The sequence below is a fragment of the Salmo salar genome, chromosome ssa28 (genome assembly GCF_905237065.1).
Source record: "Salmo salar chromosome ssa28, Ssal_v3.1, whole genome shotgun sequence".
NCBI classification, from domain to species: domain Eukaryota; kingdom Metazoa; phylum Chordata; class Actinopteri; order Salmoniformes; family Salmonidae; genus Salmo; species Salmo salar.
Window position 1 is genome coordinate 32,688,395 of NC_059469.1, and position 14,499 is coordinate 32,702,893.

Below are 14,499 nucleotides of genomic sequence, written 5' to 3' on the forward strand. Positions count from 1 at the left end.
TATATTTCAACCTCTCCCCGACCCAGTCTGTAATACCTACATGTTTCAAGTAGACCACCAAATGACTACGACCGTAGCGCTTATATATGTAGCCATGAATTGCTTTGAAAGGCTGGTCATGGCTCACATTGACGCCATCATTCCAGACACACTGGACCCACTCCAATTCGTATACTGCTCCAACGGTTCCTCAGACACCACTTTCTCTATTGCACTCCACACTGCACTCTCCCACCTGGATAAGAGGAACACCTACACTGTAACACATTGCTGTACAGTCGTGGCCAAAAGTTTTGAGAATTTCGCAAATATTACTTTCACAAAGTTTGCTGCTTCAATGTCTTTAGATATTTTTGTCAGATGTTACTATGGAATACTGAAGTGTACTTACAAGCATTTCATAAGTGTCAAAGGCTTTTATAGACAATTACATGAAGTTGATGCAAAGAGTCAATATTTGCAGTGTTGACCCTTCTTTTTCAAGACCTCTGCAATCCGCCCTGGCATGCTGTCAATTAACTTCTGGGCCACATCCTGACTGATGGCAGCCCATTCTTGTATAATCAATGCTTGGAGTTTGTCAGAATTTGTGGGTTTTGTTTGTCCACCCGCCTCTTGAGGATTGGCTACAAGTTCTCAATGGGATTAAGGTCTGGGGAGTTTCCTGGCCATGGACCCAAAATATCGATGTTTTTTTCCCCGAGCCACTTAGTTATCACTTTTGCCTTTTGGCAAGGTGCTCTATCATGCTGGAAAAGTCATTGTTCATCACCAAACTGTTCCTGGATGGTTGGGAGAAGTTCCTCTCAGAGGATGTGTTGGTACCATTCTTTATTCATGGCTGTGTTCTTAGGCAAAATTGTGAGTGAGCCCACTCCCTTGGCTGAGAAGCATCCCCACACATGGTCTCAGGATGCTTTACTGTTGGCATGACACAGGACTGATGGTAGCACTCACCTTGTCTTCTCTGGACAAGCTTTTTTTCTGGATGCCCCAAACAATCGGAAAATGGATTCATCAGAGAAAATGACTTTACCCCAGTCCTCAGCAATCCAATCCCTGTACCTTTTGCAGAATATCAGTCTGTCCCTGATGTTTTTCTTGGAGAGAAGTGGCTTCTTTGCTGCCCTTCTTGACACCAGGCCATCCTCCAAAAGTCTTTGCCTCACTGTGCGTGCAAATGCACTCACATCTGCCTGCTGCCATTCCTGAGCAAGCTCTGTACTGGTGGTGCCCCGATCCCGCAGCTGAATCAACTTTAGGAGATGGTCCTGGCGCTTGCTGGACTTTCTTGGGCGCACTGAAGCCTTCACAACAATTGAACTGCTCTCCTTGAAGTTCTTGATGATCTGATAAATGGTTGATTGAGGTGCGATCTTACTGGCAACAATATCCTTGCCTGTAAAGCCCTTTTTGTACAAAGCAATGATGACTGCATGTATTTCCTTGCAGGTAACCATGGTTGACAGAGCAAGAACAATGATTCCAAGCACCACCCTCCTTTTGAAGCTTCCAGTCTGTTATTCGAACTCAATCAGCATGACAGAGTGATCTCCAGCCTTGTCCTCGTCAACACACACCTGTGTTAACGAGAGAATCACTGACTTGATATCAGCTGGTCCTTTTGTGGCAGAGCTGAAATGCAGTGTAAATGTTTTTTGGGGATTCAGTTCATTTGCATGGCAAGCAGGGACTTTGCAATTAATTGCAATTCATCTGATCACTCTTCATAACATTCTGGAGTATATGCAAATTGCCATCATACAAACTGAGGCAGCTCACTTTGTTAAAATTAATATTTGTGTCATTCTCAAAACTTTTGGCCACGACTGTACATTTACAGCGAAATGGTTTACAGTCAGTTACTTTATATTACAGTGTAGTACTGTAAAGAGCAATGCATTATGCTGTCTCAACGGCGTTCCGCTACACTGCTGAAAAATGACAGTAAAGTCCTGTATTGCCTGTTTTGCTGTATATTTACAGAAGCATACTGTGCGTTGTGAGAAATGTGGGTGGCGAAAGAATCTCTGGCTCATTAACATATTTCAAGGCATGCCTTGTATAAGGCTATATGTATTGCATTTGTGAGAATGCTGTTCCCCACATAATACAGTACCATACTGTATATTTGTCTTCTACGGTTATTTACTGGCTATTGTGCTGCCAGTAATTTACTGTAATTCATTACCACCAGACAGAATACAGTACCATACTGTATTTTGGGAATCTAAAAACCTGTTGTGTAAATCTGCAGTAAATTGCTGGCTATTATGCTGCCAGTAATTAACTGTAATTCAGTACCATCCCACAGCATACAGTACCGCAATCTTTTGTGGATGCACGGTATTGGTGCATCGTTTAACACATACTGAGGCGTCCCTTGTAAGTGGCTACACTTGCACACGTTGGTGAGACTTATGTACCAATTTAAGTGATATGTGGTAGTAGTTCCCTAACAATTAAATGTACTGAACAACAATATAAATGTAATATGTAAAGTGTTGGTCCCATGTTTCATGAGCTGAAATAAAAGATCCCAGAAATTTTCCCGACGCACAAAAAGCGTATTTCTCTCAAATTTTGTGTACAAATGTTTTTACATCCCTGTTAGTGCACATTTCTCCTTTGCCAAGATAATACACCTAACAGGTGTGGCCTATCAAGAAGCTGATTAGACAGGTGCACCTTGTGCTGGAGACAATAAAAGGCCATTCTAAAATGTGCAGTTTTGTCACACAACACAATGCCACAGATGTTTCAAATTTTGAAGGAGTGTGCAATTGGCATGCTGACTGCAGGAATGTCCACCAGAGCTGTTGCCAGTGGGTGGGCCTATGCCCTCCTATGCCCTCCAATGTCATTTTAGGGAATTTGGCAGTACGTCCAACACAACCACAGACTGTGTGTAACCACTCCAGACCAGGACCTCCACATCTGGCTTCTTCACCTGCAGGATCGTCTGAGACCAGCCACCCGGACAGCTGATGAAACTGAGGAGTATTTCTGTTTGTAATAAAGCGCTTTTGTGGGGGAAAAACTCATTCTGATTGGTTGGGCCTGGCTCCCATGGCCCCTGCCCAGTCATGTGAAATCCATAAATTAGGGCCTAATTCATTTATTTCAATTGACTGATTTCCTTATATGAACTGTAACTCAGTAAAATTGTTGAAATGGTTTCATGTTGCATTTATATTTTGGTTTAGTATATATATATATATATATATATATATGTGTATGTATGTATGTATGTATGTATGTATATATATATATATATATATATATATATATATATATATATAGGGGATAGATCTGAGTCGTAGCAAGTCTCAAACCTTTAATGATTGAGTGTTTGTTTAGCCATGTCCTTTTAACCTGTTTTGCTCTGTAATTGCAGCCAGTTTGGAAACCTTAGTTTTGGCCTCTGGGGGTGCTAGTGTTATATTTGTTGCACCCTTTTTGTGAGAATGCTGTACCAATTGACATGATAAGTGATGGTAATACTTCAACAATTGAATGTATGTCGGTAATAGCGCAGAGTGACGGTGGGTCTTAAACCTTTAATGTTTAAATATTAAGCCATGTCGTTTTGTATTTGTAATCACAGTCCATTTGGAAGCCTTTGTTTAGGCCTCTAAATGCAAATACCTTGCAGCTAACCTGCTTGCGGTAATCCAATGTAATTACAGTAAAATACTATAAAAAATACATTGTTACAGTTGCCTTTACTTTCTTACAGTATAATAGGCTAATTGTACAGTATTGTACCATGTCATTGCTTTGCATTTTCTAGTAACTGGTGGCAAGTTACTGTGAATTACAATAATATAATTTTCTCTAGCCAGAGATATGCATTGATATATTCCAACAGTGTTGTGTTACAAGATATGTTGAAAACAATGTATCCTAAACATTTCCAGTAGTGGTTACAGAAACATTTTACTTGCAATGACTGTGGTATGTGGTTTTTATCAATCTTACTGTAGATGAATGCACTGACTCTTAGTCAATCTGGACAAGAGTGTCTGGTAAATGACCAAAGTGTAAAAATGTACATTTGCAAAGCACACTACTGGGTATTATTCTAATGAGCTCCACCCTCAAACCGTTTGTATTTTGATCAAATTTGGTCTTGTTTGGGGGCAAAGGTAATTAGGATCATACCCAGCAGTGTGCTTTGTAAGTGTTCATTTTTACATTTACAGTTTGGTAATTTAGCAGACACTTAATCCAGAGCGACATACAGTACAGTCAGTGAAACTAAGGGAAACAAGAATATACCACAGTCATAGCATGTAAAAATATTATTTTACCGTTACCGAGAATGTTGTAGTTAAGCGGGCTACTTGCAAGTATATATTTGTATTAGAAAATACTAAATACATGTATTCTAATTAAACTGTTACAAAATAGGCTACATTAATTGTATTTCAGGCCAGTGAAATACAAATTACTAAGTAGGTATTGAACATTTTGAAATACTTAAATATATAACAGAAATACTGCCTGTTGTTGGCACTAGCTAACAGCACTAGCTAACAGCACTAGCTACCAGCACTAGCTAACAGCACTAAATCATATTTTATTATTTTTATTTAACTAGGAAAGTCAGTTAAGAACAAATTCCTATTTTACAATGACGGCTGACCCCGGTCAAATCCAGATGATGCTGGGCCAATTGTGCGCCGCCCTATGGGACTCCCAATCACAGCCAGATGTGATACAACCTGGATTCAAACCAGGGATTGTAGTGATGCCTCTTGCACTGAGATGTGATGTCTCTTGCACTAAGATGCAGTGTCTTAGACCGTTGCGCCACTCGGGAGCCCTTATAACCACTGTGCTTCCGGTAATCCACTGTAAATTCTAGAAATGCAGCATGATGCTGCAGTCGGGTATTCCAGAAATATGCTGTAAATTTGTGTTAAAGTAAAGGTCCTCTAAATGTACAGTACTTCACTGGCTTCTGGGGTGCCCATAATTTACTGTACATTTACAGTAACCTACTGGCTACTGTGCTGCCAGTAATTTACTAAAAAAATTACAGGACATTTTTTACAGTGTATGTGAGAATTCGGTTAATTGACTACAGCTCAGTGTTCAACACCATAGTGCTCTCCAAGTTCATCACTATGCTCAGGAACTTAGGACTGAACACCTCTCTCTGAAACTGGATTCTGGACATCCTGATGGGCTGCCCCCAGCTGGTGAGTGTAGGTAACAACACATCCACAACGCTGACCCTCAACACGGGAGCCCCCTCAGGGGTGCATGCTCGGTCCCCTCCTATACTCCCTCTTCACCCACGACTGCATGGCCTTGCACAACTCCAACACCATCAAGTTTGCTGATGATACGACAGTGGTAGACCTGATCACCAACGATGATGAGATAGCCTGTAGCGAGAAGGTCATTGACCTGGCAATATGGTGCAAGGACAACAACCTCTCCCTCAACGTCAGCAAGACAAAGGAGCTGACTTTGGACTACAGGAAACGGAGGGCCTGAGTATGCCCCCATCCACTGAAGTGGAGAGAGTAGAGCTTTCACATCACTAAGGAATTAACACGGTCCACACACACCAACGCAGTCGTGAAGAAAGCACGACAACACCTCCTCTCCCTCAGGAGGCTGAAAACATTTGGCATGGGCACTCAGATCCTCAAAAAGTTCCACAGCTGCACCATTGAGAGCATCTTAATTGGCTGCATCACCACTTGGTATGGCAATTGCTTGGCATTCAACAGCAAGGCACTACAGACGGTGGTGAAGGCAGCCCAGTACATCACTGGGGCCAAACTCCCTGCCATCCAGGACCCCTATACCAGGCGGTGTCAGAGGAAGGCTCAGAAAATTGTCAAAGATACCAGCCACCCCAGTCATAGACTGTTCTCTCTGCTACTGCACGGCAAGCGGTACTGGAACGCAAAGTCTGGGACCAAAAGGCTCCTGAACAGCTTCTACCCCGAAGCCATAAGACTGCTAAACAGTTCATCAAATGGCCACCAGTACTATTTGCATTGACTCTGTTCTGCACTGACTCTATGCACATTCACTGACACTCCAACACACACACACACACACACACACACACACACACACACACACACACATTTTACACTCTGCACATATGCTGCTGCTACTCTGTTTATTATCTATCATTATTGCCTGGTTACTTTCATCCCTACCTACATGTACATATTACCAGTGGTGTAAAGTACTGTAAAAACTTCTTAAGGATCCGCCCCTTTTTTTCTCAATTTTTGCCTAAAATTACATTCTCAAATCTATCTGCCTGTAGCCCAGGCCCTGAAGCAAGGATATGCATATTCTTGGTATCATTTGAAAGGAAACACTTTGAAGTTTGTGGAAATATGAAAGGAATGTAGGAGAATATAACACAATAGATCTGATAAAACATAATACAAAGAAAAAAACAACCGTTCTTTGTATTTTTTTGTACCAACATTTTGAAATGCAAGAGAAAGGCCATAATGTATTATTCCAGCCCAGGTGCAATATCCATTTTGACCACTAGAGGGCGGCAGTGTATCTGCAAAGTTTTAGACTAATCCAATGAACCATTGGATTTCTGTTGAAAATTTTGTATCAAGACTGCCCAAATGTGTCTAATTTGTTTATAAATAACGTTTAATGTTCAAAATTGTGCACTCTCCTCAAACAATAGCATGGTATTCTTTCACTGTAATAGCGACTGTAAATTGGAAACTGCGGTTAGATTAACAAGAATTTAAGCTTTCTGCCAATATCTGATATGTCTATGTCCTGGGAAACTTTCTTGTTACTTTCTTGTTACTTACTACAACCTCATGCAAATCACATTAGCCTACGTTAGCTCAACCGTCCCGTAAAAACTTTAAAGTACAACTTAAGTTTTTTTTGGTACTACTTAAGCTTTACTTTACAATTTACAGTTGAAGTCGGATGTTTACATACACTTAGGTTGGAGTCATTAAAACTTGTTTTTCAACCACTCCACAAATTTCTTGTTAACAAACTATAGTTTTGGCAAGTCGGTTAGGACATCTACTTTGTGCATGACACAAGTCATTTTTCCAACAATTTTTTACAGACAGATTATTTCACTTATAATTCCCTGTATCACAATTGAAGAGGGTCAGAAGTTTATATACACTAAGTTGACTGTGCCTTTATAAATCTTTGAAAATTCCAGAAAATGATGTCACGGCTTTAGAAGCTCCTGATAGGGTAATTGACATAGTTTGAGTCAATTGGAGGTGTACCTGTAGATGTATTTCAAAGCTTACCTTCAAACTCAGTGCCTCTTTGCTTGACATCATGGGAAAATCAAAAGAAATCAGCCAAGGCCTCAGAAAACAAAACTAGAGTCTGGTTTATCCTTGGGATCAATTTCCAAATGCCTGAAGGTACCACGTTCATCTGTATAAAAAATAGTACGTAAGTATAAACACCATGGAACCACACAGCCATCATACCGCTCCTAGAGATGAACGTACTTTAGTGCGAAAAGTGAAAATCAATCCCAGAACAACACCAAAGGACCTTGTGAAGATGCTGGAGGAAATAGGTACAAAAGTATCTATATCCACAGTAAAACGAGTCCTATATCGACATAACCTGAAAGGCTGCTCAGCAAGGAAGAAGACACTGCTCCAAAACTACAATACATTTGTCAGATTACGGTTTGCAACTGTACATAGGGACAAAGATCGTACTTTTTGGAGAAATGTCCTCTGGTCTGATGAAACAAAAATAGAACTGTTTGGCCATAATGACCATCGTTATGTTTGGAGGAAAAAGGGGGAGTCTTGCAAGCCGAAGAACACCATCCCAATCGTGAAGCACGGGGGTGGCAGCATCATGTTGTGGGGGTGCTTTCCTGCAGGAGGGACTAGTGCACTTCACAAAATAAATGGCATCATAAGGCAGGAAAATTATGTGCATATATTGAAGCAATATCTCAAGACATCAGTCAGGAAGTTAAAGCTTGGTCGCAAATGGGTCTTCCAAATGGACAATGACCTCAAGCATACTTCCAAAGTTGTGGCAAAATGGCTTAAGGACAACAAAGTCAAGGTATTGTAGTGGCCATCACAAAGCCCTGACCTCAATCCTATAGAAAAATGGTGGGAAGAAGTGAAAAAGCGTGTGTGAGCAAGGTGGCCTACAAACCTGAGTCAGTTACACCAGCTCTGTCAGGAGGAATGGGTCAAAATTCACCCAAGTTATTGTGGGAAGCTTGTGGAAGACTACCCAAAACTTTTGACCCAAGTTAAACAATTTAAAGGCAATGCTACCAAATACTAATTGAGTTTATGTAAACTTCTGACCCACTGGCAATGTGATGAAAGCAATAAAAGCTGAAGTAAAGCATTCTCTCTACTATTATTCTGACATTTCACATTCTTAAAATAAAGTGGTGATCCTAACTGACCTAAGACAGACAATTTATACGAGGATTAAATGTCAGGAATTGTGGAAAACTTTAAAAGTTTACATGTATTTGGTTAACGTGTATGTAAACTTCCGACTTCAACTGTATATTTTTTACTACTTTTACTTCCCTTCCTTCCTAAATAAAATAATGTACTTTTTACTGCATTCATTTTTCCTGACACCCAAAAGTACTTGTTACATTTTCAATGCTTAGCAGGACAGGAAAGTTTTCCAATTCACTCACTTATCAAGAGAACATTCCTGGTCATCCGTACTGCCTCTGATCTGGAGGACTCACTAAACACAAATGCTTCATTTGTAAGTGATGTCTGTGTGTTGTAGTGTGCCCCTGGCAATCCACAATTTTTTAAATGTTTTATTGTCTTTTTCTCTTTATTTATCTTTTTCTCAAGTAGTAATTTTCTGGGTGACTCACTTTTATTTGAGTCATTTTCTATGACGGTATCTTTACTTTTACTCAAGTATGACAATTGGGTACTTTTTCCACCTCTGCATATTACTTCAACTACCTCGTACCCTTGCACATTAACTCGATACCTGTACTCCTTGTATATAGCCTCGCTAATGTTATCTATTGTTTTACTATTTTCTATTCTTATTTGCAAATGTTCTTATTTTTTAACTCAGCATTGTTAGGGAAGGGCTCGTAAGTAAGTATTTCATGGTAAAGTCCACACCTGTTGTATTCGGCGCATGTGACAAATACATTTTTATTCGATTTGATAAAACTCCTAAATTTGCTTCACTGTTACTGTCCCAGAGTAAAGGGTTGTTAAAAATTATTGAAATGGCTTCAAAAGTGCCCATTACGGAAATGATGCACCAGTCCATCCCACCTGAAAATATTACCCTACACAGGGGCGGACTGGCATATATTGCCAGTTCTGGCAAATGCCAAAGGGGCTGGACCATCTTTTAGTTGGGTTGGCTGTTTAAAATGTACAACAACAAAAATATATAAAACATTTTTTTAAAGGGATATGGGTGATGGCTTTTGGGCCTGTTAAGATTTTTTTAATGATTTTTGTGCAATTTCTCTGTTGTCATAATAAAATATAATGAGCATTTACGTGATCAGTGGCCAATGGCCAGCTCCCCTACCAAGATGAGCCGGCCTGGTTTTCTGATTGGCTGAGCTGGTCATGAATTCCCATTCAAAGTTGAACGTGCATCAGCAGAGACCCACTCTGACTCTCTGTCATCAGTCAGAAAAGATCATTGATCGTAAGAAAAACAGAAAGATTAGAGAGATAAAAATAAATAAAAAAAGCCTCTTAAGTCCGACATTTGAAATGAACGTCTTATTTTTCTAAATGTTCTGTCTCTGCTGGTCCGAGTGTTGTGACAAAACAATGCACAGACAGAAAACAGAGAAAGACAGATTGAGACAGGTGTAGCCTACTTTTATTTCATTTGATTTATTTAACCCTTTATTTTACCAGGTAAGTTGACTCAGAACACATTTTCATTCACTGCAATGACCTGGGCAGTAGTTACAGGGGGAGAGGAAGGGGGATGAATGAGCCAATTGGAAGCTGGGAATGATTCGGTGGCCACAATGGTATGAGGGCCAGATTGGGAGTTTATCGGGGACACCGGGGTTAACACCCTTACTCTTACAGTAAGTGCCATGGTATCTTTAGTGACCACAGAGAGTCAGGTCACCCGCTTAATGTCCCATCCGAAAGACAGCACCCTACACAGGGCAATGTCTCCGATCGCTGCCTACTGCTGCCTGTTCATATTTTGGCTGTATAGCATGTGAAATAGTAGGTGAATTTACACTTAATTAGGGAAGGGGGGCTTCTGGGAACACATATGATAGACTAACATTTATAGGCTACTGAGTGGCGCAGCTGTCTAAGACACTGCATCTCAGTGTACGAGGTGTCACTGCAGTCCCTGGTTCAAATCCAGGCTGTGTCACATCTGGCTGTGATGGGACTCCCATAGGGCGGCACACAATTAGCCCATTGTTGTCTGGGTTTGGCCGGTGTAGGCCGTCATTTTAAATAAGAATTTGTTCTTAACTGAGTTGTGTCACGTCCTGACCAGTGAAAGAGGTCATTTGCCAAAGTAATATGGTCAGGGCGTGGCAGGGGGTTTGTTTTGTATGTATTTTGGGTTTTCTGTTTCTATGTTGGTTTGTTCTAGTTGTCTATTTCTATGTGTTGGTTTTCATGTTCGGCCGGGTATGGTTTCCAATCAGAGGCAGGTGTCTTTCGTTGTCTCTGATTGGAAGCCATACTTAGGCAGCCTGTTTTTCCTTTGGGGTTGTGGGTAGTTGTTTTCCGTTCTAGTCTAAGTGTACCTGACGGGACTGTGTTGGTCGTTTGTTATTTTGTCAAGTGTCGTCATTAAAAGTTTGAAAATGAGCACTATCCACGCTGCGTCTTGGTCTCCATTTCACAACCCCTGTGACAAGTTGCCTGTAATAGCCTGAAAATTAATTAGCATCACATTAGACTTGATTATGTATTGCACTGAATTAATACATAATAATTGCTAAATAATCCTGTTAAAAGTATGTGTATTTACATTTCTTTATCAGTGTTTGTTCGCTTCTGAATCTCAATCTCTTCAACCAGCAAGGCAAGGTTCTGAGTGGATGAAATGTAGTGAACTCTGGTGTCGGATTACATTACATATAACACGCCATTGGAGGATGGAAAGTCCCGCCTAAAATGTAATCTGCTCATCGGAGGGCCAGTCACTTCTTGGCAGAAGGACACGCATATGGATACTGTCAAACGAAGCACAACGATGGAAATCTATCTGCATCCACAGAAACTAGTCCCATCGTTCTATGATAAACACAGAAGGTTTAAGATCGAATTCTAAAGAAGAAACATAGAGATGGAGAGAGAGAGAGAGTCTGCCAGTTGCTTAATGTTTTGACTGTATATGTAGCCTAATAAACACTTAGCTAATTGGGCAAGGGGGAACACATTACAGGAATCCATTTGCAATATTAAGCAGTTAGGCTGTTATAAGTTAATATAAGCCAATGGTCAATTTATATTGGCATTTATTCAGTGATTTTCTTCTTTGTCTAATATATGTTTTGATTCACAACTAGAACGTTGCTGGGCTCAGCACATGCAGTTTGGATCCAGGTCTTCTGCTCCCAGTGATGCTAGGCTTTGCAGAAAAGACAGCTCAGCTGCTGCTGTTGCTGTTGCACAGTGGAGGTAGAAAATAAAGACAGAGACAGACACTGATGCATGTACTGCCAGTTTATTGATATTTGGGTTCTATCAATCAATCAATCCATTTTATTTATAAAGCCCTTTTTTTTTTTTACATCAGCCGATGTCAACAAGTGCTATGCAGGCACTAATTTGCAATATAAGTAGTTAGGCTTTTATTTGGTATTATGAGCCAATGGTCAGCTATTAGGTATTTAACAGTAATCGTTCTTCTTTATCTAATAAATGTGTTTGTTAATTCACAACTGGTATGTTGCTGAGCCCAGCACAGGCAGTGTGGTCCCCTGGCCTTCTGGTGACAGAGTGACAACAGAGGAGAACAAGGAGACAGACAGACAGACAGACAGATTAAGTGACAACAGAGGAGAACAAGGAGAAGAACAGAGGCAGTGACAACACAGAGACAGACGGCACAACACAGAGGCAAGACAGGGCCCACTTATAGTGGTGAGTCGTAACTCCAGTGGGGTTTTTACATGTTGTATTTGTCTTAAACATGAGCTAGTTAAAAAAGGAGGAGGACCATGTTTCACCGTCACTGGTACAGTAAAAGTTGAGAAACGCTGTACTATAGTGTTCTGCCTATGTTATGTGGGCGCAGTGATGTGAGCTGGTTTGGATAAAATGCCATGGCTGAATATTTGTCCCAGTCTACCCCTGGCCCTACATGTGTGCTCTCAAGAAAATATACACTCACTGTACAAAACATTAGGAACACATTCCTAATTTTTGACCTCAGAACAGCCTCAATTTCTTCAGGGCATTGTCTCTACAAGGTGTTGAAAGGGTTCCACAGTGATGCTGGCCTACGCTCTAATAATAGCAGGTCCTATATTTAGCTGTCTGAACATGAGTTCTGAGTTGGCTGTTGGCGCGCACGATATGTTTGCTTTTCATGCCCAGTTTACAACTACAGGAGTCAGACAGACAGTCAATTAACAACTACAGGAGTCAGACAGACGGTCAATTAACAACTACAGGAGTCAGACAGACAGTCAATTAACAACTACAGGAGACAGACAGACAGTCAATTAACAACTACAGGAGTCAGACAGACGGTCAATTAACAACTACAGGAGTCAGACAGACGGTCAATTAACAACTACAGGAGACAGACAGACAGTCAATTAACAACTACAGGAGTCAGACAGACGGTCAAATAACAACTACAGGAGTCAGACAGACAGTCAATTAACAACTACAGGAGTCAGACAGACGGTCAATTAACAACTACAGGAGTCAGACAGACAGTCAATTAACAACTACAGGAGTCAGACAGACAGTCAATTAACAACTACAGGAGTCAGACAGACAGTCAATTAACAACTACAGGAGTCAGACAGACAGTCAATTAACAACTACAGGAGACAGACAGACAGTCAATTAACAACTACAGGAGTCAGACAGACAGTCAATTAACAACTACAGGAGTCAGACAGACAGTCAATTAACAACTACAGGAGTCAGACAGACGGTCAATTAACAACTACAGGAGTCAGACAGACAGTCAATTAACAACTACAGGAGTCAGACAGACAGTCAATTAACAACTACAGGAGTCAGACAGACAGTCAATTAACAACTACAGGAGTCAGACAGACGGTCAATTAACAACTACAGGAGACAGACAGACAGTCAATTAACAACTACAGGAGTCAGACAGACAGTCAATTAACAACTACAGGAGTCAGACAGACAGTCAATTAACAACTACAGGAGACAGACAGACAGTCAATTAACAACTACAGGAGTCAGACAGACAGTCAATTAACAACTACAGGAGACAGACAGACGGTCAATTAACAACTACAGGAGACAGACAGACAGTCATGCCACTCTGGGCCACAAGATGGAGAGCACGAGACTGACATTGGAACATGATTGGCTCCCACACGGGCTCTCCTCTGATGCTGTGGGGAGGAAGTATGAGTGAGCAACATGGAGAGATGTCTTATCTAGAGTCACTTACAGTGAGTACATGAATCTTAAGATAGTTAGGTGAGACAACAACATATCACAATCGTATCAAGTACATTTACACCACATGTTTTATATCTTGGACAATACTGTTGTTTTTTGATAGATTTATTATGCTCTGAAGAAAACATTAAACTGCCTCAATGACATTATTGCATTAAACATCACTGTAAAATCAAAGCAACTGAAAAGGCATGTGCAGAGTCAGTGTGATCAGCTTTCTGCACGTCCAAGTTCCCTTGTCATTCAGTGCCTTTGTTCTTACAGACATAGACCAGACACACCAGATGCCATGTGCTGTACTACCACCAATGACACGGAGCTGGGTACTGTAAATGCCAGGTACTGGGCTGCGGTGTGTATCCAGTTGGAAGACGAATGCCAGACTAACAGGCGTTTACACCACAATGATCACAATATGTCCCTAAATAAAAGTTTACACACCCAATTACAGGTTACCTACTGCAACTAAAGACTGAGTAACAGACTGGTTTAATGCTGATGTTCCTACAGTAACATATTAAGTAGCAACATCTCAAGGATGATCAATGGAAACACGATGCACCTGAGCTCAATTTCGGGTCTCATAGCAAAGGGTCTGAATACTTATGTAAATAAGGTATTTGCGTTTTTTATTTTTTATGTAAATGTACAAAAATATCTAAAAACCTTATTTCGCTTTGTCATTATGGGGTATTGTCTGTAGATTTATGAGGACATTTTTTTATTTAACCCATTTTAGAATAAGGCCGTAACGTAACAAAATGTGGAAAATGTGAAAGGGACTGAATACCTTCCGTAAGTAACAACATAACATGAGTCACGAATGTTACTACATGCTGCATATTCAACA